Source organism: Stegostoma tigrinum, chromosome 10 (assembly GCF_030684315.1).
Source record: "Stegostoma tigrinum isolate sSteTig4 chromosome 10, sSteTig4.hap1, whole genome shotgun sequence".
NCBI classification, from domain to species: domain Eukaryota; kingdom Metazoa; phylum Chordata; class Chondrichthyes; order Orectolobiformes; family Stegostomatidae; genus Stegostoma; species Stegostoma tigrinum.
The window spans coordinates 45,098,796-45,123,379 of NC_081363.1; the positions used below are offsets into that span (position 1 = coordinate 45,098,796).

The 24,584-nt window shown below is 38.5% G+C and overlaps 1 protein-coding gene across 1 annotated transcript in view; it reads left to right on the forward strand.

Annotated features, from left to right (window-relative positions):
* frmd6 (FERM domain containing 6) overlaps positions 1-24,584 on the forward strand; it is a 188,603-nt gene that overhangs the window by 25,339 nt on the left and 138,680 nt on the right. The window contains exon 3 of the mRNA XM_048537817.2: positions 3,112-3,213. The gene's annotated coding sequence lies outside the window, so the exon portion shown is untranslated. The remainder of the gene's footprint in view (positions 1-3,111; positions 3,214-24,584) is intronic.

Sequence of the window (24,584 nt, forward strand, 5' to 3'; positions counted from 1 at the left end):
AACTTTCACACTCTGTACTTATGTTATACTTTGGATGGAATCACTATACTCAGTTTTTCCAAATTTTCCTCCCAATCCCTTGAGTTTTTCCTAATGTTAGGAGCAGGTGAGGAAACAATTTTAACTCTTTGTTGCTCTTACAGCTTTATAACAGATTTAAAAGAACATAAGAGTCATTCTCAAGCTATCAAAATCATTGCTGAAAATAGTGTATGTCAGAATAACAGTTGTGGCATTTTATTTATTTTTATGATAAGTCTTATAAAATTGCTTGTAGTCATATTTTTATAAGAGTTACTTAAACCAAATGGATTGAACTCCTGAAAATTGAGCTTTGTGGGAATTGCATATAATCAGATTCTTGTTTAATAAAATTTCATTCTAAATTAAATAAAATATGGCTTGGTTATAATAATTGAGTCACAATCCCTCTATTCTCTGGCCAGTTTTTTTCCTCCAACCAGGGTCATTGAAAACATATGAGTAAGGTAGTTGATGCTGTTCTCATTTTCTAATACTCCTCTGGGAATTGCAGGCTGCAGAATTTAAGCATTTAATGAGAATTTCTTTTTTAATAGTAAAACATGAGTTTCTACCTCAAGAATTTCAATTTGCAACTGCATTTTTACAATGGCAAAGAAGATTAAAACTAGGCTTATTTACAGAGTATTGGAATACCAGCCATGTTTGAAAGACCCAACTTCTAATGAATGCAGAGACTTCAATCAATGTTATCTCCCTGTGGTTTCAGCATCTTCTTGTTCAGTTTATATTAGTTGGCTTTTGTTGACAAAGTCCTTTGCAATTCCACAACATCAGCAAAGCAACTAACAGTCAACCTGGCAGCGTGTAGAATGTAAGCATTCATACTGCTGCTGTAAACAAAATCAAGCATTTCAGCAAAACAATCATCATAACCTTTTTTCTTTGCTCAGTTTTGACAGATTGCATTCAACATCATTGCTGGAGCGCCTGTTGAAATACTGCAGCCAGTTTAGCTATTCTTTTCCTCTGTGAATGTTACCAGGAAACAGCATGCACACCAGTTGGGGGTCTCAGCTTTTATAACAGTGTTTTCATTAAAAACAGGCATCATTCAGGAGCTCATCAGCCATCAGCTAAACTAATACAGGTGTTTATGGCTTGCAATCCTGTTCAATCAAGTGACCCATCAGTTACTTTAAGCACTAACTACCCCACTTGACTTCAGCTGCTTTATTGTTTCTCTATTGATATCAGTGATAATATGTTGATCAGGAAAAGGGCTATTGTGCAAGAGGAATGATATACATACTTTTGTGTTTTAATTATCCTCATTTTCAATGATTCTTTGCCATAATATTTTCTGCTTTTCACACCAGTATAGTGACTCATCACACTTTAAAATAAACTGAGAACAGGCATCTAAATTCGCAATGTTACAACTAATAGTTTTTGTCACAGATTGTGAGATACTGGAGAAGCTTTCTTGTAACAATGTACCTCATGCTATAGATATCCCAAAACACATTACAACTAATGAATTACATTTTTTTTTGATGTGAAATCCCAAGTGTTACTTAGCCAACTGCCGCAAGTTGTAACCGCAAGGTCCCTAAAACAGCAAATCTCATCATTGAGAAGGTAATCCTCAGATTGAAAGAGTTGTTAGTGAAGAAATTTAGCTCAAGTCATGGAGGAATTCACTGCTATTGTTAAATAAGGTAACGGGATTTTGTTTTTACATCCACCCAACCTGTCAAATCATTTGTCATTTAAGCCAAGGCATCTCTAACACAGTACCATTTCCTCAGTATTACACCATGGGGTGTCACTCTGGATCACTCACTGAGACCCATTCCCCCCACTGATATCAAATGTCATCCGCCTGGAAATTCAGCATTAACCAGGTGCAAGGGCACTCTCTTCACTTGGATTGGAAGCTTCAAGGTTCACCAGGGATTTGGACTCTGGTCTTGTTTAAATGAGATGTGTCCTGGGTAACTCTGGGAAGTTGTTGGTAAAAGAGGTTTGGAATTTCAATCTGCTGTATCTTCGGCAACAAGGTAAAAAGGAGGTGAAATGTAGAACAGGAATCTCTTTATAAACAGAAATCCTCCACCTTCGAAATGCATAAAACCCCATTACGTTCTCGTGTACTGATAGACAAACCTTGCACAAGACATTGTTGTTCCAGGCATTCAGCAGCTTAAGTAACTAGCCTTAAAGGGATCCCTAGGGACAACTTCAAAAATGGCCTGGCTGCCATTTTGGTGGAAGTTCAGCTGGGTTTGGGGAGGCTGACATATTCTGTCTTAAAGCTACAGTGGCCCATGTATGACCTGTTCTTACTTCCCAACACGCCTGACCTGCTGGCTGGTTCCTTCCAAACCATCTGAGCTCCACAGCAGCATCCAAATGTTAGCTCACCTGTGAAATTTCAATGACACCTGGAGCTAAAATAGTTTGGGTCTCCAGAAGGCGACTTTGAGCTGGGCACCAACCAAGCCAATAACTTTAGACCTGCTTGATATCGGTGATGCACTTACACTGGTGGTCAAATTAATTTCATTTCTTTCACTGTATCTTGCATAACATCTGATAATTGTCAGGGTAAGCCACTTTTAAAATTCATCAGATAGAACATTTAAAAATTAATGTCAAACAAATAGAAAGGGTGATTTTTAAAAAAATGGCATTTTTATGTTATTAGAATCTTTAGAGGTTAACTAATGTGAAGTCATCTTGTGTTTAATTCATGTGTCAACAATACATACAGTTAATACACAATGGGGATTAACACTTTGTTGTGCATTCTTAGCATTAAAAGGTCATTTCTAATTTAATTATTTTTTGCTGGTCCTAGAACAGAGATTGGTTGATAAAAGGATCTTTTGGAGGATGCCTGTTGCAATGTTACTCAATTCACTAAGTTACGCTGCCACAGGAGAACTTATCTTAACTGACAGCTTAGTGAGTAGGTCAAGGTAAAAAGCCACTGCACTCATCTATTGAATGGCTTTCCTTGGGTAGAAAGAACTGTGCTTTACTTAGAATTCCTGGATTGCACTGTATTTTGCCTTGGTTTGAACTCTTTACTGATTCATATATCTCCTAATTCTTTTGTGACAGTGATGTTCAATCAACCGAGGCAGTTAGTGCCAGCAGGAGAAAGAAACACACAGATAGACTGACTGGGATTGTTTCAGCAGTTGCAGATTGGTGACCTCCAAGGTAATATTTATTCTTTGATTACCCATTTAAATGTAGTCATTTATTAAATGAATGAAGAATAATATTAGTATGAAACACATGGTGAAATATTGCCTGAATTTTATTATTTCAGTGATGTTTAGCAAATGATAACTCAGAATTATAGTATATGTACATATGTGGTTGCAGTATGTATGTGTTTATCTCTACAGTAATTGGCTCTCATCTATTAATAAAGGCTAAGAGAATATTTTCCTCTCTTTTTCTGAGCATAACACCTGGTTGAAAAATTGAAAGCTAGAAAACAGAAATGCTTGACTCTGAAAATGCATATTTTATAGCAGTCAGTTTTCAATGGGTGCATGATCCAGCTGGCAGTCCATTCTGGGAATCATTTGAGCCTGTCACCTCTTCACACTATGTTAGCCTGGCTAGAAAATCACAAATGCTTCCCTGCTGTCTCTCAAGATCTCCAATTGTCTCTTCATGTTCGTAGAAGGACTCCACTTGTTTCTGTTGGATGTCCTTGCTAGTTAAAAATAACAAGTTTAAGTAGAAAGCCGTAGGTGCAGAGCAGGATGCCAGCTGATTAGTCCCATTGATGATTTTAATTGGCAACCACAACAAATATTCCAATGGTATTGAAATGATATAGACAGGCCATCATTCCCATGTTGCATGCGGGAGTTAGGATTAAGGCCCCAAGGATCCTGGCAGGTGGGAGCTTTCAGTGGTCCAGACCAAAAGCAGCTGGAGGCAGGGCCTGAGGCAGAAAGAGTCCAGAATGCGCACTTTCAAGGCTTACCCCCCCATTCCCAAGAAGCTTTGACATCGTGCATTAAACTTATTACTTTGCATCCATTGACCCTCACAACAACATTCCCTTATTCACTCAGCCTCATGAATTATGTAGCCTATGAACTAGAAACTTTTCCCTTTGATAGAAGGTTGAATGACCAGGAGCCATAGATTTATGGTAATGGCCAGAGGGTTTAGAGGATTTATAAGGAAAACCTTTTTCACGCAGGGCCTGGTGGGAATTTAGAACTCACTGCCTGTAAGGGCATAGAGGCAGAATCTGTCATATTATTCAAATAGTATTTGAGTCGTACATTCAAGTACATTTAAGTTGTCATTGGACAAGCTTATGGACGTACATGAAATAGTGTAGGTTAGATGGGCTTCAGGTTGGTATGACAGGTCGGCAAAAATCGAAGGCCGAAGGGCCTGTACTATGCTGTAATGTTCTATGTTCTATGTTCTATTTAGGTGTGCACTTGTGAGGCCAAGGCATGCAAGGCTGTGGGCCAAGGGCTGAAAAATGGGATTAGAGCAGTTTGGCGGTTGTTTTGGCCAGCACAACTTGATGTGCTTAAAGGGCTTTTTTCTGTGCTGTAGACCTATATGACTATGATGAGGTGGTATTTCTGGCAGAACTACTATAATACAGTGTATTCAATTTGTCTGATATCATTTTATATCTGAAATTCTCTTTAACCCATAGGATTTATTGTTAAGATTTTGTAACATAACTGGGAAAATACTCAACATTTCTCATGTCATGTACATAGTAAAATCAATTGCTTTTCTTTAATTTGTTCATGGGATATGAGTGTTTCTGAATTGGCCAGCATTTATTGCCCATCCCTAGTTAGCCTTGAGCAGTTCATTGTAAGCTATGTCTTCAACTGATGCAGTCCATTTGGTGTAGATAAATCCACAATGCTGTTAGGGAAAGAGTTCTAGGATTTTGACCCAGTGTCAGTGAAAGAACAGTGATCTATTTCCAAGTCAGAATGGTGAGTAACTTGGAGGGGAACTTGCAGGTTCTCGTTTATGCTGTCCTGAATCTTCTAGATGGCAGCAGTTGTGGGTTTGGAAAGTTTTGTGTGAATTTCTGCAGTTCGTCTTGCATCTAGTATACGCTACTGCTACTAGACGTCAGTGGTAGAGGGTTTGAATGTTTGTGGATGTGGTGCCAATCAAGCGGCCTGCTTTGACCTACATGGTAGCAAGCTTCTTGAATATTGTTGGAACTGTACTCATCCAGCCAAGTCATCAATATTGTGTCACACTCCTGAATTGTGCCTTTTAGAATGTGGGCTGAGTTTATGGAGGTGAAATTACTCACTGCAGAATTCCTAGCTCTGACCTGCCCTTGTAGCTGCAGTATGTATGTGTTTATCTCTACAGTAATTGGCTTTCATCTATTAGAGTGAAGCCTTCAGCTTTACCTAAAGGGAAAATGTTATCAGTCACAGCTTTATTTCTGAAATGAAGTCAAAACATCCCACATAAAAGTGAAGTTGACCCTTTCTGTGATGCCTATGCAGTGGAATTCCTGTGTTCACAGGACTGTTCGCCTCTGTATCCAGGGTTGGTAGCATCACTGTCGTAGGGGAAAATTAGCTCTGTGGATGACCATTGCGTCATGGGTCATGAAGTGCCCATACAGGAGAACATCCCAGAACTCACTCAGAGGCTGTCAGGATTTACCTGTTGTCTCTCCTATCATGGCAGGATACCCTAATATTGCAGGAAAATCTCCACAGGGTGGGAAGTGGCATTTTATTGGGCATTGAAATGGACTGATTGGATGCCTGGTGTTTGGCTCAGCTTTGAGGTTCACACCACTTGTATATGCCAACGAGATGGTGAGTCCTCCTCCAGATTCCTTCACTGCCATATTTCCAGTTGTCCCACCTCCCATATTATTGGCAAAAGACTAGAAAAAGTTCAGCCCTTTCTGAAAATGTACACGGATATACAAAGAAAATCTTAGTCAAACAATGACATTCTTTGTGACTGTGAGCATGGTATATTCTCCCTCTCTCTAAGTTCACTGATACTTTTAATGCCATCCACCAGATCTCTCTTCCTTTAGCCAGTTCTGTAGAACTGTCCTGACTTGGGACATTGCTTTGCTATTAAATTTTGCTCTTAAATGACAGCATGACTAGCAAAGCTTCCTTCCAAATTTTAACTGTCCTTCCTGGGGTGTTATGCAAGGACCTACCTATTTATGTACCTATCCCTTGCTTTCTACTTTTTCTTATTTACATATTAGCCCTTGGCAACAACTGCATGGCCTTGGGATCAATACTTACGCCGGTTCTATTCAGGTAAGTTTTTACTCATGTTGAGGATGGCTGTAAAAGGAAGCATAATTATGTGAATTGGGCGACCAACTCAGCACAACCAAGTTAATGATTATCCACAGAGTAATTTGTTTATGGCTCAAGATTGCTCATTCACTGCTGGGTGGCCAGCATGTGGCTAATGGATGCAAAAATGACAAATGGTGCATTAGGGCACAACATCAAGAGTTGAGAACTGTTGCCCTGAAAGCTGCTGTTCAACTCACATAAACAATTCTATTTTCATTGATGGCTGTGTTTACATAAGGGACACTTGACAGAATTCCAAGGCAGATCCCAGCTGCAAGGTCACTCTAAAATGGCTAGTTATATTTTGAGAGAAATGCAAATGTTCTATCCTTCAAGTTGTGTATGAGAAATAAACCTTGAATCTGGATTTAAGATCACAAACATAGGTACTGAGCAAATGCTATGTTATAGCTGCCATTTTCCAGCGTCACACATAAATATTGTCTGAGAATTCTCTGTTACTGTGGTTACCACAGCAGATAAGAGTCTTCTTCCCACAGGCCCAACACAACATATTCCGTTGTTTTAGGAGTCGACAATTCTCATTTTGATGAAATAACACCAATTGGTATTCTCAACTAGGCTTTATTAATGATCTAAAAATAGAACCCATAACATTTCCTTCAGTGTGGTCTGCTGAGTCAACTTTTTAATTTCTTGATGCAAAACCTACCTTTTAGATGAAAACTTCTCTTTTTTTTAAAGAAATCTTTTTTCCATTCATTTGTGTGTTGAATTTACAATTCTAACACACGTAAATATGGAATTGTGATCTGTTAGAAATATGCAGTGAATATTTTGTCTCAAAGGGAAATTAGATGGAAGTGTGGAATGCTGCTTAACCTAATATAATTTATTCATTCAGATGAAATTAAGCCTCCTGTTTGCAGTATATAGCTGTTTCTTGAACTAAACAGGTTATGAAAAATACTAGCAGGATAGCCGCACTTGCTGCTGCTCGCTACGGTGATCCCTTCCAGACTGTATTGCTTTCTGATATTTTGATCACTTAACACAGCCTGTCAAATGAGGAAGTATTTTTGCTCTAGCATATATTGGCTCATGGAAAATCATTGGACTTAATTACTATGTCCCAGTATACACTCCTCAACTCTTTCTGCACTCAATAAGTACCAGGTTTCAATTCATAACATATCTCTCTGAAATACACATTTTTTTTTGAGTTTGCATCAAGCTTTCAAATATAGCTATTCCATGACTGAGTGGCAGCAGTCTGTCTTAGAAAATTAATCAGTTCTGTGCACATGATGTTTTGCATCACTGCTCTTTGCTGTTTTTGTTTATATGCAGTTGCTGAATGATTAAATGGGATGAAGAATAATGATTCCATTGTTACAGGAAGAACAATGCAGCATGGATTTAATGGAAATTATTGTACTTCATTTCATAGCCTGTAAAAATAATTTAAAATCTATATCCCTTGCACATGATTCTCAAACTACATTTGTATAATTTTTAGAGTTTTCTATATATAGTTTATAAAGTCCTTATACCTAATATTCACACATATAAAACCATCTTCATAAGCTGTCCATTCACATGTACATTTTATAAAGTCGTTAATACTACATTCATATGCAAATATTATGAAAAGGTACATTTAAATATATATTTTGTTTAATGATTGTACATTTTCATTGCATGTTGCTCAGGGTGAACTAATTCATTAGTCCGTTATAGAAAATCTTTGCGGGAAGAAAATGTTTTATTAGTATTTTCAGATTTAACTGAAGTGGGGACCTACATATTTGTACAATGCTTTCTCTCAGAAATGAAGCATGGATTAGTGGAACATTTACTGAATGCAACTTTAGGAGTGAAGAGAGATTATCGATGAGCAAACCACTCTTGAGTTGAGTGATTTATATTGTTGGCAATGGGATCATGATGCAGTAATACAAAAATTACAATTAATGTATCAGAAATGCTTTTAGGAAGAGACATATTTATCTTTCTGTTCTTGTAATTATTAACTATCTATCCACACTAGACATGTGTACAAATTGGTATTTGCATGAAGAAACAATTATCAAACTTATGTTTATTTTTATTTGTGGATAGTGTAAATGCTTACTAAACACAACAGTGTAATTATTACAGAGTATCATTGATACATAGATCATTGGTTTGGGATATATCTCAGTTGCTGAGATTAATGATAATTCAAATGCCGTCAGTATCTGATGATTTATTCATCATATTAGGAAGCTTTTTAACTTTGCGTGATACTCTGGGCTGTAACGTAGAGAAGCTGTTGATTTAACTCTTCCTCTTAATGGTAAAGATTGGAAACTGATCAGAGATACATCATGGATGTAAATTAATAGAATAATATTGTTACAATGCAGGGATAGCAAGCCAAATCAAATCAGCCTCACTATCATTGGCTGGATTCACAACACAGAGAAATTGAAATATACAATTATCCCCAAGTTGTTCAGTTGTTCCAAACCAGATGTTATGAATAACAAATTTTGGACACTAAATTTATAACAAAACAAAAACTTAAACAAAAATTAACATTTTATTAAAAAGAGAGAACACAGTGTGGAGCTGAAGGAACACAGCTGGCCAGGCAGCATCAGAGGAGTAGGAATGTTGATGTTTTGAGTCGGGGCCCTTCTTCAGAATTGGGGAGGGGGAAGGAAGCTCAGAAATAAATAGAGAGAAGAGGGGTGGGGCTGGGGAAGGTAGTTGGGATGGCGATTGGTGAGCGCAGGTAGGCAGTGGTGGGGATTGGTCAGTGAGGTCGGAGGAGCAGTTTGGTGGGAGAGAAGATAGACTGGTTGTATCAGGTCAAGGAGGCCCGAAATGTTAGCTCTGATTTTTTTTTCTTTGCAAATGCTGCCAGACTAGCTGAACTTTTTCAGCAACTTCTGCTTTTGTTTCTGATTTGCAGCATCTGCAGTTCTTTCAGACTTTAAGACCCAGTTAAGGAATAAATTATAATGAAAATAAAAGAATTGTAATTTACTGGTTCAAAGAACAGTTTCAAATGATGGCCTTCAGAAACCCTTAGACAATGGGTCATTCATAGTCCAGTAGAACTGTATAATTCTGAAATCACCAATTAATGCAAATAGTTCTAGAAATATTTACCTTTTTCTTACAGACTGGGATTCTTTTCTCAGAATATTCAACAATTTGAGAAACTAGGCAGCAAGCAAAACAAGATAATGAAATGTAAGGCTGGATGAACACAGCAGGCCCAGCAGCATCTTAGGAGCACAAAAGCTGACGTTTCGGGCCTAGACCCTTCATCAGAGAGCAAAACAAAGCAGCCTGATGTTTGAATGTTTTCAAAACAAAAATCACATTGCCACATGCCAAACACTATTAGTTCTCTCTTTGTTTTTTCATTTCAATCAACATTCTCTGTGGTTGACAAAAACAGAAATTGTGGCAAAAGCTCAGCAGGTCTGGCAGCACCTGTGGAGAGAAATCAGGGCTAACATTTCAACCTGAAACATTAACTCTGTCTTCTCTCCACAGATGCTGCCAGATCTGCTGAGATTTTCCAACATTTTCTGTTTTTGTCTCGAATTTACAGCATCTGCAGTTCTATGTGGTTGGCTGGGTCCTCCCTTGATTGGCTAATTGAACACCCAGCCAGCTGTCGGCTCTTACCATGGCAACACCTCAGTACCGATCCATCCACACTGTCCTTAGATCAGTAATTAAGTTGCATTATTTTCCAGGCAAATTCCCAATAGAAAACATCTGTCTTTGTTCTCTTTCCTTTTTTAACAGCTGCTGTTCAAAGTTTAATTCTTAACGTGAATTCACAGTTCCAAGCCAAAGGAAAATGACTAAAATAAAAGAAAAATAGAGATGGTTTCAACAATACAAACAATGAGTTCAAACTCTAGATCAACATTGACCATGTCAACTATCAGTTTTCTTATGAAGGGTCTAGGCCCGAAACGTCAGCTTTTGTGCTCCTAAGATGTTACTTGGCCTGCTGTGTTCATCCAGCTCCACACTTTGTTATCTCAGTATCTGTTGGGAACTTTTTTTTAACCATCATATGAATGATCACTTCTGTGCCTCACACTTCTTCTTCAGCTTGTAAGTTGGCAACAAATTGTCACCTCTCACCTGATGAGGGCAAATGTAATGAATGCCAGTACAGTTCGATGTCTGTGCTAAGATTTTTCTGCGCTGGCATTCTGATATTTTACTGCCAGAGCTGCCAGACCAGATTTCAAACTCTTGACTCACCCACAACTAAGTTTGTAAAGTTGTGCGTTAACTATTGGAGTGGAAAAGGGTGTGCCACTGGAAACACCCACACAAAGACTCATGCTTTTCAGCACAAAAGCCAGAAAAGGTGCAACTCAAGAAACACTGAGGTTCATGTTTCAGCAGGTGCTGTAGATTTTAATATTGCTCAGGGGATTGAGTAACAGCATGGAACTTGGATCAGGAGCTCAGTTATTAGTCACCAAATGACTAACTGCAGTGGAAATATTTACAACAGAGTTGGGATTCAGAATATAATTGAATTGGCCCTTTAAAACTATTGAAGTATTTCTAGCCTTTTCTGAATTAGGAATTAAGGGGATGGGGTACGGTTGGGGTCAAGGTGTAAACAATGACAGTATCCCTTGGCTTGGGGGAGGGAATGAATCAGTTTCTGCTGGAGGTGTGTATGTTGGATGAAGGCATTATTGGCTTCCATTCCCCACCCCATCATCCTCATACATTTTGATAATTCACTGGCTCATATTATCTGCTTTTATATTTGAAGAATTATCATTTGGGCAACTTATTGAATGGTTTCCAATGTCCACTAATCGAAGAAGGTGAACAGTGAGCTTAAATAAGTGAGAGGACAGTGTTTAGTAGACCGTTCCATCTTTCCCAGACGTTAGAGGGTGAGATCCCAAATTGAATATGTTTTTTTCTCTCCAGACCAACAGAATGACATGGCGCAGTGCTCCACGTAAGAAAAGATGTAAAATCCTGTCAGATGTGTCATATAGTGGGTTCAACATATGTCTCAAGCTTTTTTGGAGGAATTTTTCAGCTCCCCCATTGAATGAGGCTGATGCCCACTCTTCGAGGATAACACAATTAAGAATGCACCCTCTCACTTTGTGCCTCCTCCTCCTTGCTTCTAAACACGTGTGAAATGAAATAGATCTCATCCATTGGATATTGTTATCTCCCCCAATAGAACATAGAACATTACAGCACAGTACAGTCCCTTCAGCCCTTGATGTTGTGCCGACCTGTCATACCGATCTCAAGCCCATCTAACCTACACTATTCCATGTACGTCCATATGCGTGTCCAGTGATGACTTAAATGTACTTAAAGTTGGCGAATCCACTACCGTTGCAGGCAAAGAGTTCTATTCCCTTCCTACACTCTGAGTAAAGAAACTACCTCTGACATCTGTCCTATATCTTTCACCCCTCAATTTAAAGATATGCCCCCTCGTGCTCGCCATCACCATCCTAGGAAAAAGGCTCTCCCTATCCACCCTATCTAACCCTCTGATTATTTTATATGTTTCTATTAAGTCACCTCTCAACCTTCTTCTCTCTAACAAAAACAGCCTCAAGTCCCTCAGCCTTTGCTCATAAGACCTTCGCTCCATACCAGGCAACATCCTAGTAAATCTCCTCTGCACCCTTTCCAAAGCTTCCACATCCTTCTTATAATGCGGTGACCAGAACTGTACGCAATATTCCAAGTGCGGCTGCACCAGAGTTTTGTACAGCTGCAGCATAACCTCTTGGTTCCGGAACTCGGTCCCTCTATTAATAAAAGCTAAAACACTGTATGCCTTCTTAACAGCCCTGTCAACCTGGGTGGCAACTTTCAAGGATCTGTGTACATGGACACTGAGATCTCTCTGCTCATCTACACTACCAAGAATATTACCATTAGCCCAGTACTTGGCCTTCCGGTTACTCCTACCAAAGTGCATCACCTCACACCTGTCCGCATTAAACTCCATTTGCCACCTCTCAGCCCAGCTCTGCAGCTTATCTATGTCTCTCTGCAACCTACAGCATCCTTCGTCACTATCCACAACTCCACCGACCTTAGTGTCATCTGCAAATTTACTAACCCATCCTTCTACGCCCTTATCCAGGTCATTTATAAAAATGACAAACAGCAGTGGACCCAACTCCAACCCTTGCGGTACACGACTAGTAACTGGTCTCCAGGATGAACAATTCCCATCAACTACCACCCTCTGTCTTCTTTCAGCAAGCCAATTTCCGATCCAAGCTGCTATATCTCCCACAATCCCATTCCTCCGCATTTTGTACAATAGCCTATTGTGGGGAGCCTTATCGAACGCCTTGCTGAAATCCATATACACCACATCAACTGGTTTACTCTCATCTACCTGTTTGGTCTCAAAGAACTCAGTAAGGTTTGTGAGGCACGATCTACCCTTCACAAAACCATGCTGGCTATCCCTAATCAATTTATTCTTTTCTGGATGATTATAAATCCTATCTTTTATCATCTTTTCCAACACTTTACCAACAACTGAGGTAAAGCTCACTGGCCTATATAATGGTAGATATATAAATGTGCCACAAGTGGGATAGATGCCCATCCAATATATTCAAGCAAGATGACTTCTTTGCTCCTTGATCTGACATCAGGTTAACGCCTGAGATCACCAGCAGTCTTCCCACCACATCTGCTGGGATGTTGGGTCTTGGCTTATGATGCAAAATCCAAAAACTCTAAGGATATTTGGATCCAACGTGGAGCGTGTTGTTCACCCAACACTGCTTCTAGTAGATTTATATCAACTTCCAGCATCTAGGTAGTCCTGTGGGTTGCTACCCCATGTCGTGCTATTTATAGGTATCCAGTATGAATGACATGAAGATCATTGAGTTAACGGTCCAAGGTTCTGGCTGCCCAGGAGAATGAACATAAGTTTGAATGCTGCACCATGTAAATGTACTTTATTCCCGATAATTCTTTAAAAGTTTGTATGAACTCTATTGTATCGGATCTGATAAGTTAATGGAAAAAGGCTCCAGCCACTGAAGCTCTAGGTCACACAGTATATGCCAGGTTTAAAGCTTGGTCTGTGCTGCCTTAGTTGATGCAACAATGAAAGTGAGAGTTGATCACGTTGGCCTTGTGATTGATGAAAGATCAGCCAGATTTTATTCTTAGTATTCAGTATCTGACTCTTGCTGTAAAATGGGCATATGTGAATATATAACAGGAAGGCAAAAGTAAGCTGACTTCAAGATTTTTCGGCAGTTAAATACCCCACAGATGATAGATAAATAATTAAAACCAGCCATTTGGATGAAAGTTTTGAAGATGCCTGTGGAACTGTACCTGAGCAAACAGCATAAACAAAGGAAGATAACATCTGAGTAACATTTGAGGAAAAAAAACTGGAAACACAAAATAAATTCATTCTGTTTCACAAATCCTACCCTGTTTATTGGAAGTGACTGGAACAGGCTACGGTGAAGACAGAGAGAAATGAGATCCATGCATCTGCAAGTTAACTCCTCGATATTACTGCATGTGCGCAGTCAAGTGACTTCAATCTTTATTGCTATTTGTACACATCATTATTTTTGGATTAAGATTAAGACTTCCAATTGTTTCATGTTGTGTGAAGAACAAACACAATTCATTTAGAATTTTATGAAGAAATGGAACGAGGACATTAATAGATAATTTCATGTTAACTGGAATCTAGTGTTTCGACGCTATCAGTTTGAACAGCAGCAACTATACAGGCTCCACCCTAATAGGGTATATTTAATTATCTGCAGTGCTGCATCCCTTTCAAAATATAGTTCATTGTAAGTTTACAAGCCTGAATCAGCATTTTCCCCAAAAGGTTGGGCTTCCTTTTATTAATGAACCATGACGCTAAGTAATGTGAACTAAATGTATAATAGGAGGATTATGGCTGAGTTTTAAACCAGCAGAACCAAAAGTTATGGAAACACGTGTTAAATGAAATGTGACATGTATGTTCATGATTGAAATTTGTAATATTGGCAATGACTCCATCACTTCTTAAAAGTTCAACCTTCTCCTGGAGACATTGTCTCTTTGCTGATCTACATTTCAATGAAGCCAATTATTCTCTGGGACATTCAAGTTGTCTTGGGTTTTAGCAGATATTCAACTTTCAGGGTCATTACAGATAGAGCTGGCCCAGCTTTAAGCCTATGTCCACAGCAGGATAAGGAACTGGAATCATGACCAATTTTCCTATGCTTAACTAAAAATTCATTGAGATAAACTGTAACATTATTACTGCCTCATTGGCCCTGACTGTCTATGTGAAAGGATCAGATTTAGCCTTTTCTGACTTATAAAATTTGTTTGTATTCACTCAGGGAATGTAGGTGTTGCTAGCTGGACCGGCATTTATTGCTCATTCCTAGTTGCTCTTGAGAAGGTGGTAGTGAGCTGCCTTCTTGCATTGCTGCAGTCCATTTGCTGTAAGTAGACCTACAATGCCATTATGGAGGGAGTTCCAGGATTTTGACCCAGTGACACTGAAGAAACAATGATATATTTTCAAGTGATGATGGTGAGTGGCATGTTGGAAAATTTGGTGGTGCTCCCGTGTATCTCCTGCCATTGCCCTTTGAGATGGTAATGGTCGTGGATATGGAAGTTGCTGTTGAAGCAGCCTTGATTAATATTTGCACTGAATCTTGGAGATGGTACATTCTTCTGCTACTGCACATTCATGGTGAGGGAATGGATACTTGTGGGTGTGGTGCCAATCAAGTGGCTTGGATACTCTTTGGACTCATATGCACCAATGGGAGAACAAAAATAAGAATTAAATAAAACATAATATGCCTGAGGAGGATAGTTGTCATTTTTCAAAAGTATAATTTACCTATCTGTGATGAGACATTTTAACCTCTCTTCATGAGTGGCAGCCAATTACAAGCTCATGAAACTGATTTTTTCTATTCAAAAGAAACTTTGATTTCTTGGTAAATATTGATCTTCCTAAGTTGCTTTTTTGCCAGTTTTGGTTTCTGAGATTGAGAAATAGAGAAACGAGCTTTCAGTCTCCTCAAAATTTTTCATCCATATTGTGTTCTCTCTTCTGTTGCTCAAAGCAAGCAACTGAAATATTGTTCGTTTATATATTCCGAGTCTAGCTCCATTGTCTTTTATAAACTGAACACTTTGCAGATAACTTGTCACCTCCAATGTATCAAGTTATCTTGCAAGTGTAAGGAAAACAAGAGACAAGAGTTTCTTGGTGCCTCACTGAGTTGCAAGGCATCTTGATTAAACAATAATTCTGATACAGCCAATTTCACATATTCTTTGTGAGTTATCAGGTGAACTGATGGTTAGGGATTAAATATGCAGGCATGAATATCTCAGCCCTTAAGCCCGAGTTAGCTATGATTCACTTACCAGAGCTGGTTGCAATTTCCCTTCTGAGCTCAAGCTATCGTAATTGAAATTCCTTTCCTCTTTCATTTCTCTTTCTTAGAATTACCATCTTTTCTCTATCCCTGTTTCTCTTTCTGTTTCACTTTTCTGTCACTCTTTCTTTTTGCCAGCATTCGCTTTTCACATTTTATTTTGCTGAAAGTCCAATTCCAATCTTAGATGTTTCAATTTTCTAATTTCTGTTTTCCTCGTTTTTGAGCAGAAATAACTTAGCTAATTATGATAATTCTTCTATGGATAAGACTTTTAGTTTTTTTGTAAGTTTGTTCATACCTCTGAAAATACAAAATAGAAGATAGAGGCCAAAGTGGGGATAGACTCCTTAGAGAATTATGCAGCAGAAATAATAATAGGCAGGCAGGAAATGGCAGTGCGGTTGAATAAATACTTTGTCATCAATTTCATGGTAGAGGAGAGTGAAAACACTCCTGAAATGTTAAATAATCAAGGGCTAAAGATGGGGTGTAAGGGAGGAAATAAATACAATAACTATCACCAAAGAAAAAGGACCTAATGGGACTAGAAGTTGATATGTCCCATGGACCTGATTGTTTGCATTCTAGGGTATTAAAAGGAGGAGCTGCAGAGATAATGGATGCACTGGTAGTAATCTTCCAAGAATTCTTGATTCTGGAAAAGTCCCACAGGGTTGAAAAACTTCCAATGTAATACCCTCATTGTAAAAGGGAGGGAGACAATAAATCAGACAACTATAGACTAGTTAGCTTAACATCTATTGTTGGCAATATATTATAATCTATTATAAAGGAAATAATAGGAAAGCATTTAGAAACACATAATCTGATTAAGCAGAGTCAACATGACTTCATGAAAGGGGAGTCATGCCTGACAAATTTATTCGTTTTTTTGAGGGAACAACAGGCAGGGTAGATAAAAGAGAAACAATGGATGCAATATATGTTATGTCCAAAAGATATTTAAAACAGTACCTCACATAAGACTACATAATAAGTGGCCATGGTGTTGGAGGTAATACATTAGCATCAGAGGATTGGCTAATTAAGAGAGGGCAAGCAACAGAGTACAGTTTTTGACAATATACATTAATGATTTGGATGAGGCAAGTTGAATGTACTATCAATAAATTTATGGGAGACACAAAAATAGGTGGGAAGGCAAGTTGTAAAGATGACACGCCAAGAGTCTACAGAGTGATATAAACAGGTTAAATGATTGGGCAAACTTGTCCCAAAGTATATAATACAGGGAAATGTGAGGTTATGCAAAGGACGATTAGAAGAGTGGATTGTCATCAATAAAATGGGGAAAGACTGACTCAGAGACATTTGGGGGTCTTTGTGTATGAACCACAAAATGCCAGCATCCATGTTCAATGGGTAAAAGGAAGGGCACAAGGAATGTTGGAAAAAAATACAGAAAATGCTGGAGGAACCCAACAGGTTGGCAGCATCTAACAAGCTCCAAAGAAACAAAGTTAATATTTTGAATCTGCTATTGACTCTTCTTCAGAAATATACGTTGGCCTTTATTTCGAAGGAAATTGAGTAGAAAATGGGGAGGTCATGCCAGAAGTGTATAAGGCACTTATTAGTCCAAAGCTGCAATACTGTGAACAGGTTTGGTCCTTTCATCTAGGGAAAAGTATTCTGACATTATAATTAGTCCAAAAAAGAATCACTCAGTTGCTTCCAGGTTTAGATGGATTTTCTTGTAGGGAGAGGTTGAGTAAGTTGAGCTTGTATTCATTGGGATTTTGGATAATGAGAAGAGACCTGAGTTTGAAACCAGCCTCCGGCAACTGTCTGTGTGGAGTTTGCACATTCTCCCCGTGTCTGTGTGGGTTTCCTCCGGGTGCTCCTGTTTCCTCCCACAGTCCAAAGATGTGCAGGCTAGGTGGATCGGCCATGCTAAATTGCCTGTAGTGTTCAGGGGTGTGTGGGTGATAGGGGAAATGGGGCTGGGTGGGATGCTTCAAGGGGCGGTGTGGCCTTGTTGGGCCAAAGGGCCTGTTTTCGCACTGCAGGGAATCTAATCTAATCTAAAGAGGTAGACCTTATTAAAACATATAAGATTATTAGGCGACTTTCAGCATAGATGTGGATGGGTTGTTTACTTTAGTGAGAGATTCTAAGAGCAGAGGGCGTCATCTCAGAGTAAGGTGTTCCTCATTTAACACAGAGTTGAGAAAGATTTTTTTCTCTCATAAGGCAGTGAATCCATGGATTCTTTGCCACAAAAAATTATCAAAGCTGGCTTGTTAATTATATTCCAGGCTGAGATAGGCAGATTTTTAATCAGGAAGGAGAACAAGGTTATGTGAGTAGGGCAAGAAAGTGGAGCTGAGGATTGTCAGATCTGCCATGATCTCATTGAATGGTGGAGCAGACTTGATAGACTGAATGACGTACTTCTGGTCTCATGTCACTGCTTCTGAAAGCATTCGTATTGAATGTACAGATTTTGGCACGTTTAAGTATTAAAGACTCAAGAAAACCTTTTCCTGAATTAAAAGAAATAAAGTTTCATTAGCTATTAAGCTTAAAAAAAGTAAGAAATTTGGCATCAAATACAAAGGCAAGCATAACTTAAAAAGGTGGGAGACATGTTGAAAACAGACAGGAAGGTAAAGGCAGTTCCAGTTAAAGTTTTTAGGGTCCTTGAATTGCAAGAATGAAACCTGAGTCCCAGCTATTAGGTTTTTACCAGCTTCTTCAGGAGCTTCCTCAAACTTGCAGATTGTCTGATTTGTCAGTGAATTTTGTTTTTCAAACAATTGTTTCACTGCTACTTGTTTCTGAGATTGAAAGAGTGACAGAGAGAAGACCGTTTACTATCCTTGCTGCTATCAGTCTGTGTTGCTTCCTCCCTCCTGTTGCTCAAAGCACACTACTGAAATTTCTGAAGAAGGGTCCAGACCCGAAACGTCAACTTTCCTGCTCCTCTGATACTGCTTGGCCTGCTGAGTTCATTCAGTTCTACACCTTGTTATCTCTGCTGAAAAATTGGTTTGTTTGTTTATTCCAGGTTTAGCTCAAATGTTCTTTTCAACCTGAGCATACCACAGGTAACCCTTCATTTCCAATATGTGAAATTATCATGCAAAAATCAGTAAAATGAGAAGTACAAACTTCTGGATACCTTTGTTCCAGTGCCGTTGATTAAAATAGTAATCCTAATGCAGCTAGTTTGTATATTTCATGCGGGCTTCCTGTTTAAGGTCAGCATTGTCACTTTGAAACTACTTTTAGTTCATGTAAGTCGGAGATATTAAAATCAAATGATGAAACTTGAAAACTAATAATCTATTTACACAATGATCATAACAAACTACAAGTTACATGATCGGGCATGCTACGGTAGAATTACACACACAGAAAAGATCTATTACTATTTTAGTAAGGGAAAATATCAGTCATCCATGGTGACCAAATGAATTGAACTCTAGCCTCTCCAAAATGAGTGTATCTAGTCCTGCATTGGAAGTAGGACTTCTTTGCAAAATTATTGTCTGTGACCCCTTAATTTGTGATATCTCACACTTACTAATTAAAACTTGGTTCCAACGTTCATGAAGCTATCTGAAGTAATGCTATTCATAGGGGGAAAAAAACCCAAAGTACTGTAGATACAGGAAATCTGAAACAAAACTAGAAATTGCTAGAGAATTTCAGCATGTCTGGCAGCATCTTTTCTTTCTCTCCACCAATGCTGCCAGACCTGCTAAGTTTCCCTAGCAGTTTCTATTTACAGGGAACATTGCCATTATTAAAGAATGTCATAAAAAAAAATCAAGTTTGGCGCCTGAAGATTTTTTAAGCCATGCCATGTTTCCTTATCAATGGTCCAGAGTATAGCAGAGTTGGACTGCTAGCTTGCAGCTAGAGTTCTACTTTTTGACTTGTTTCACTTTAGGAATAGCAGCAAATAAAGGAATATTTCATTTCTTGAATTTTCTGCATGTATGTAGCAACAGACATTGAATAATGCAAATCTATGTCTTTATCTAGGCTATAGCTATGAATCCTACATATAGTGCCAGTTCTCAACCTCCCCTGTCTTCGGAGACCAGCAGGTCTTAGGTATGTTTATCAAGTTGGGGATATTCCCTCCACAGCTGGTTCAGCAATCTATGTATAGTTGTGGAGCACTGATATAATAAAAATCACACAAGGAAAACTAACATGAAGAAAGCCATAAGCATCCTCAGGCAAAGGTTCCAGTGTCTGGACTGATCTGATTGAATCCTCCAGTTTAGCATCACATCATTCCTCAGCTCTGAGGTGATTTGCCATGCGCTGCACAAGTATAGCCTTTAGAAGGGTCAAAGCAGTTCACAGTCACTAAATAAGGTAGAAACAATGATAAAAAAGACAATGAGGATGATTTAGGTTGCGCTACATGGCCAGCTGCCAAAATAGTAAAGCAAAGGGTATGGATAATGGTGGGATAGTATAGGGGGAGGGGCTTAGATTAGTTCACAGGTCGGCGCAACATCAAGGGCCGAAGGGCCTGTTCTGCGCTGTATTGTTCTATGTTCTATGTTCTAAAGAGTCACTGAGAGATTCTTCTATGGACATCCTTCCTCTGTTCTTTATTTGATCCATTTCTTCACTAAACATCTGCTTGATTTTGCTTTCCACTATTCTTACCTCATTTGCCCTTACCTTATATACCTTTGATGATGAAGAACAACAGCAAAACCAAGCTAAAAAATTTGCTTAATTGTGCACATTGTAAAACTTTTCTGTCTTCATCATGGCAAAATGAAAATATTTTACTACAATACCTTTGTACCTCTGTACTAATGAACACATCTAATGCAGGAGCCTTAGAGATAGGAAGCTACTGATCATCCACTGCGGACACTAGGAAAAATTTCAATTTTTTGAAATTTTGATCTTTATTTCCATAGTTTTCTCAATCATTTTTCAGAAATTTATTGTTGTTTCTACAATGGTGCTTTAATTTCTGCCAAACTAATTGTTTCTATTCCAACAGTTTTATTAATGCTGAGTTCTGCACACTCAAACCTGGAATTTCACGTCTTGCCAAGATGGATGTAATTAAACCCTTCCTCCACTGCTCCATTTAAGCTTTGCTTAGGGAAATAGATGTTATTCTGGATTAGATGAAGCCTATTTGCTTGGTATATCATTTCCTTGGTCCAGGACTTGATCCGGGTACTAATAATATTAACCATTTCCTCTGGACCAACTCTGCAACCAATCATCTAGAAAATTGCACAAGCAGCAGCCTAATATTTCCACTCTGGAGGTCTTCTTTTTACGTTTCCTCCTCTATATTCCCAACAGTACGGCTCATTCTTTTGTCTGGAAAATACTCTGTTTCTAGCCTTCTACGTGCGCCATGGCTGAACCACTTCTATTTCCTCGTTTGGTTGTGAGAAAACAATTATAATCTACCTAGAGCTTCCCACAAACCATAATGAGCAAAAGTGTGCTCTCACTGAAAGGGGAAATCCTTGCAACTATCCGTAATTTGCCAGTTCATCGTGTGTTATTTTGAGACAAAAATACACTATCTCATTGTCAGAGTCAAATTAAAGATTCTCGGGGTCTGGCCATTCAGATTCCCTTGGCACACCCTGTAATTTTTTTTTTGCGATATACTCAAGTCCACCCCAATGAGGAAAGCTGAGAAAGTGCTCTCTGGAGTCAAGACTAATAAGGATTGATTGCTCCAATTGGATCAGTGATGCATATACTGAGCTTCTTGGGATCTAACAGATAAACATCATGTTGTAGTGGGCTCTGCTCCCAGTTGGGAATGTTTGGTGGAGCCCCTGGGTATGTGTCCCCTGACTACTATTATCATGGCTGACTTAACGCAGTTGACATTATGAAAGAAGAGTCCATCTGTCTTCAATTGTAACTGGTTTTACATGGTAAAGACAAAGAATACTCATCAAACATCTGCACTCTCCAATTATATTATCTTCAGCTGATAGTCTACCAAGAATCAAGTGTACACAACTCTTTCACAACACCTACCGATATTTTAGTTCATCCATTCTTTCGAATTTCCTGTCTTCAGAATATTGCTGAGTCTGAACAAAACATTACTAAAATTACCTGACAATCATAATCCCAGACTGGGGCTGAGTTTGGCAATGTCATAAGTACCCAGCATCCTTAATTTTTCAACAAGCAGATGTTCTGTGGAAAAATGAAAGATGTAACTCTGTTTCCCCACAGTCCTCTGAAAGGAAACCTCTGTGTGACTCACATTTTCTGAAAAGCATCTGAACAGGACAAAACTTATAGAAAGTATTTCCTGTGCTTAGAATGCAGAATCATGTTATGTGGTGTTTGAACAGATTGAGAATAATTTATCTTCTTTGCTAAAGCTTTAATTAGTCAGTGTGTAGACAGATTTACTCTATTAGCCTGAAGTGTTCATATGTTCTTCAATACTCTGATGCTCCTCTTCCCTAACTGTCAAATCTTTTTATATTCAATGAGATGGTACGGCTTGAAATATTTAGATTGTGCACTTTCTGTTGCCTTGTAAGTATGAGGGAAAAACAGATTTAGGGCAAGTTAGTTTTAAATTCACAATCAGGCTGTATAACAAACTTGAGAGTTTATAATTTAAACTATATTACTGATAAAAGCAGCATTTTGTGTTAGATCTGTGTTAATCTAGTGAGTCATCCAACTCAATTTAAGATACCTTGGAGGGGGAAACAGGCAAACAATGTGACAGTGCTACAATGCTGACAGGCAACCATGTGAAGTGATGCCTATTTCCTTTTCCCTAGTGAGATTTCAGTGTAACATAAGTGGATGGTTCAGCATATCTTAAATTCCTGTTTGGAGCCTAATGGCTTGCTGCCATCCTTCCAGCAGCCATAGCCGACGTCACCAGCTGAGGTTTTGAATACGTCCAAGCAAACAATTTCTGTCATAAAACTTTCAATCAACAAAGGCTTTTTGCCCAACTTAAATTAGATTGTCTTTCCATGTTCTGTGGCTTAAAACCTGTAGTTTTAACCTTCAAAACAAAAACTTGAAAGAAACACATTTGAATTAATTTAACCTTTGAATTTAGGATTTTGAAATTGCATTTCCTATCTGACTTTAGCGAAGTCTCAGCAGAATCCTTGCTTCATCCCTTCTAATTTGAAGAAATACATGAATAAAAGATCAACTTCTTAGTTAACCAACAGAAAACTACCAAAAATTTTAAAACTGACTCTTCACTAGAAAAAAAAACTCATGATGACTGGTAAATGTGGAAAATTCTTGGCCAAATTGAAAGCCAAGTGCTTTACATTTTTTTATTGGATGGTCCTCTGTTTAACAGTAGCATTAATCCATTGTAATTGTAGTGCTTTTAGTAGCTATAATTTTCAGACAAATTTCTTCTGCACAATACTTATAGCAAAACCATGAAACAGTTTTCGGGGGTGGGGGGCAGCTTTATCTGCTTATTATTTGTGGTGAAAGCATAAATATCAATATGACTAAGTACTGACCTGACCCTCTCCACAGCTACTATCAACAGCTTCCACCTTTCTGTACAGTGGCTCACTCTCCTAAACGTTACAAACAGATTCCTCCCAATTCTGCAGTGTACACACCCACACTTGCTTTCCATGTCTTTTGGTAAAGCCACACACGTGGATATAATCAATTTCTAACAGCAGTTCATTAAAAACAACAGTGGGCATGTCAGTGTTTACTTTTTATTATCATGGTGCTTCCCTAACTACTTTTTCATTCTGTTGCTGATTTTGTGGCTTAAATATTTATTGTAGTTCCTTAATTATCATTGAAAAACAACCAGCTATGCTGCATGACTTGATACAGCAAAAGAGATAGCCCTTTATCTCCCTGTCTGTGGATTTCAGATGATCTTGCCACAATTGTGAAACACAAACAGATGTGAGGAATGCCTGTCCTAACCTGCTCTCTGGGTCTTGGCCAGTCATGAGTTGGTTCTGGAGGAATTGTGACAAAATGCTGCTATCCTGACTGAGAGTCTCACCTTCAATGGCCATATCTCTCTTCACTCTAATTCACTTCGTGTCGTGTTGGCCTCTGATCTGCAGTTCCACATACTTGAAGAATTTAGTAACAAGCTCACCCACCGCTAACCCTTCATTTGGGTGAGGTTAGCAATAAAGTGGTGGTAATGTAGCCTAAGACTTGGATGACATCTGTGCTGATGGCAGAATGTGTTGTGCATAACATTGGAATCGCTACAGTATTCAAGAACACTAATAAGTTCTGTACTGCATCCTTAGAATGTCATTCATGTGATTACTCAAGCTCCACGTTATTTGATAGAAGCTTCTGGATAATTTTATTATATTTCCTGCCAAATAAATGTGATCAGATGCATCCTTCTCCCAAAAGATTAAGATCTAGTAACAAAGATCTAGTTCCCTGATTTTAATGTCTGGGAATGGAGCTGACCTCAATCTCTACAAGGTTTTCCCCATGTTGTATGTCCTCCTGTTCCTGTCCAGCTGTACCCTGAGAGTTATCTTTTGCAGTATCATCTTGTCACTCTAAATTTTATGAAGTAGATTTTGTAGCTGGTGAAAGATTATAACAGTATAAGAAACAGGAGCAGGAGTAGACCATTCAGCCCTTCAAACTCATCCTGCCATTTAATTAGATCATGGCTGATTGTCTACTTCAATAACATTTCTACACTATTCTTGTATCCGTTGATGTTTTTAATATATAGAAATCTAACAATCTCTTTCATAAACATAGTAAACAACTTCAGCACAGAAAAGAGTAA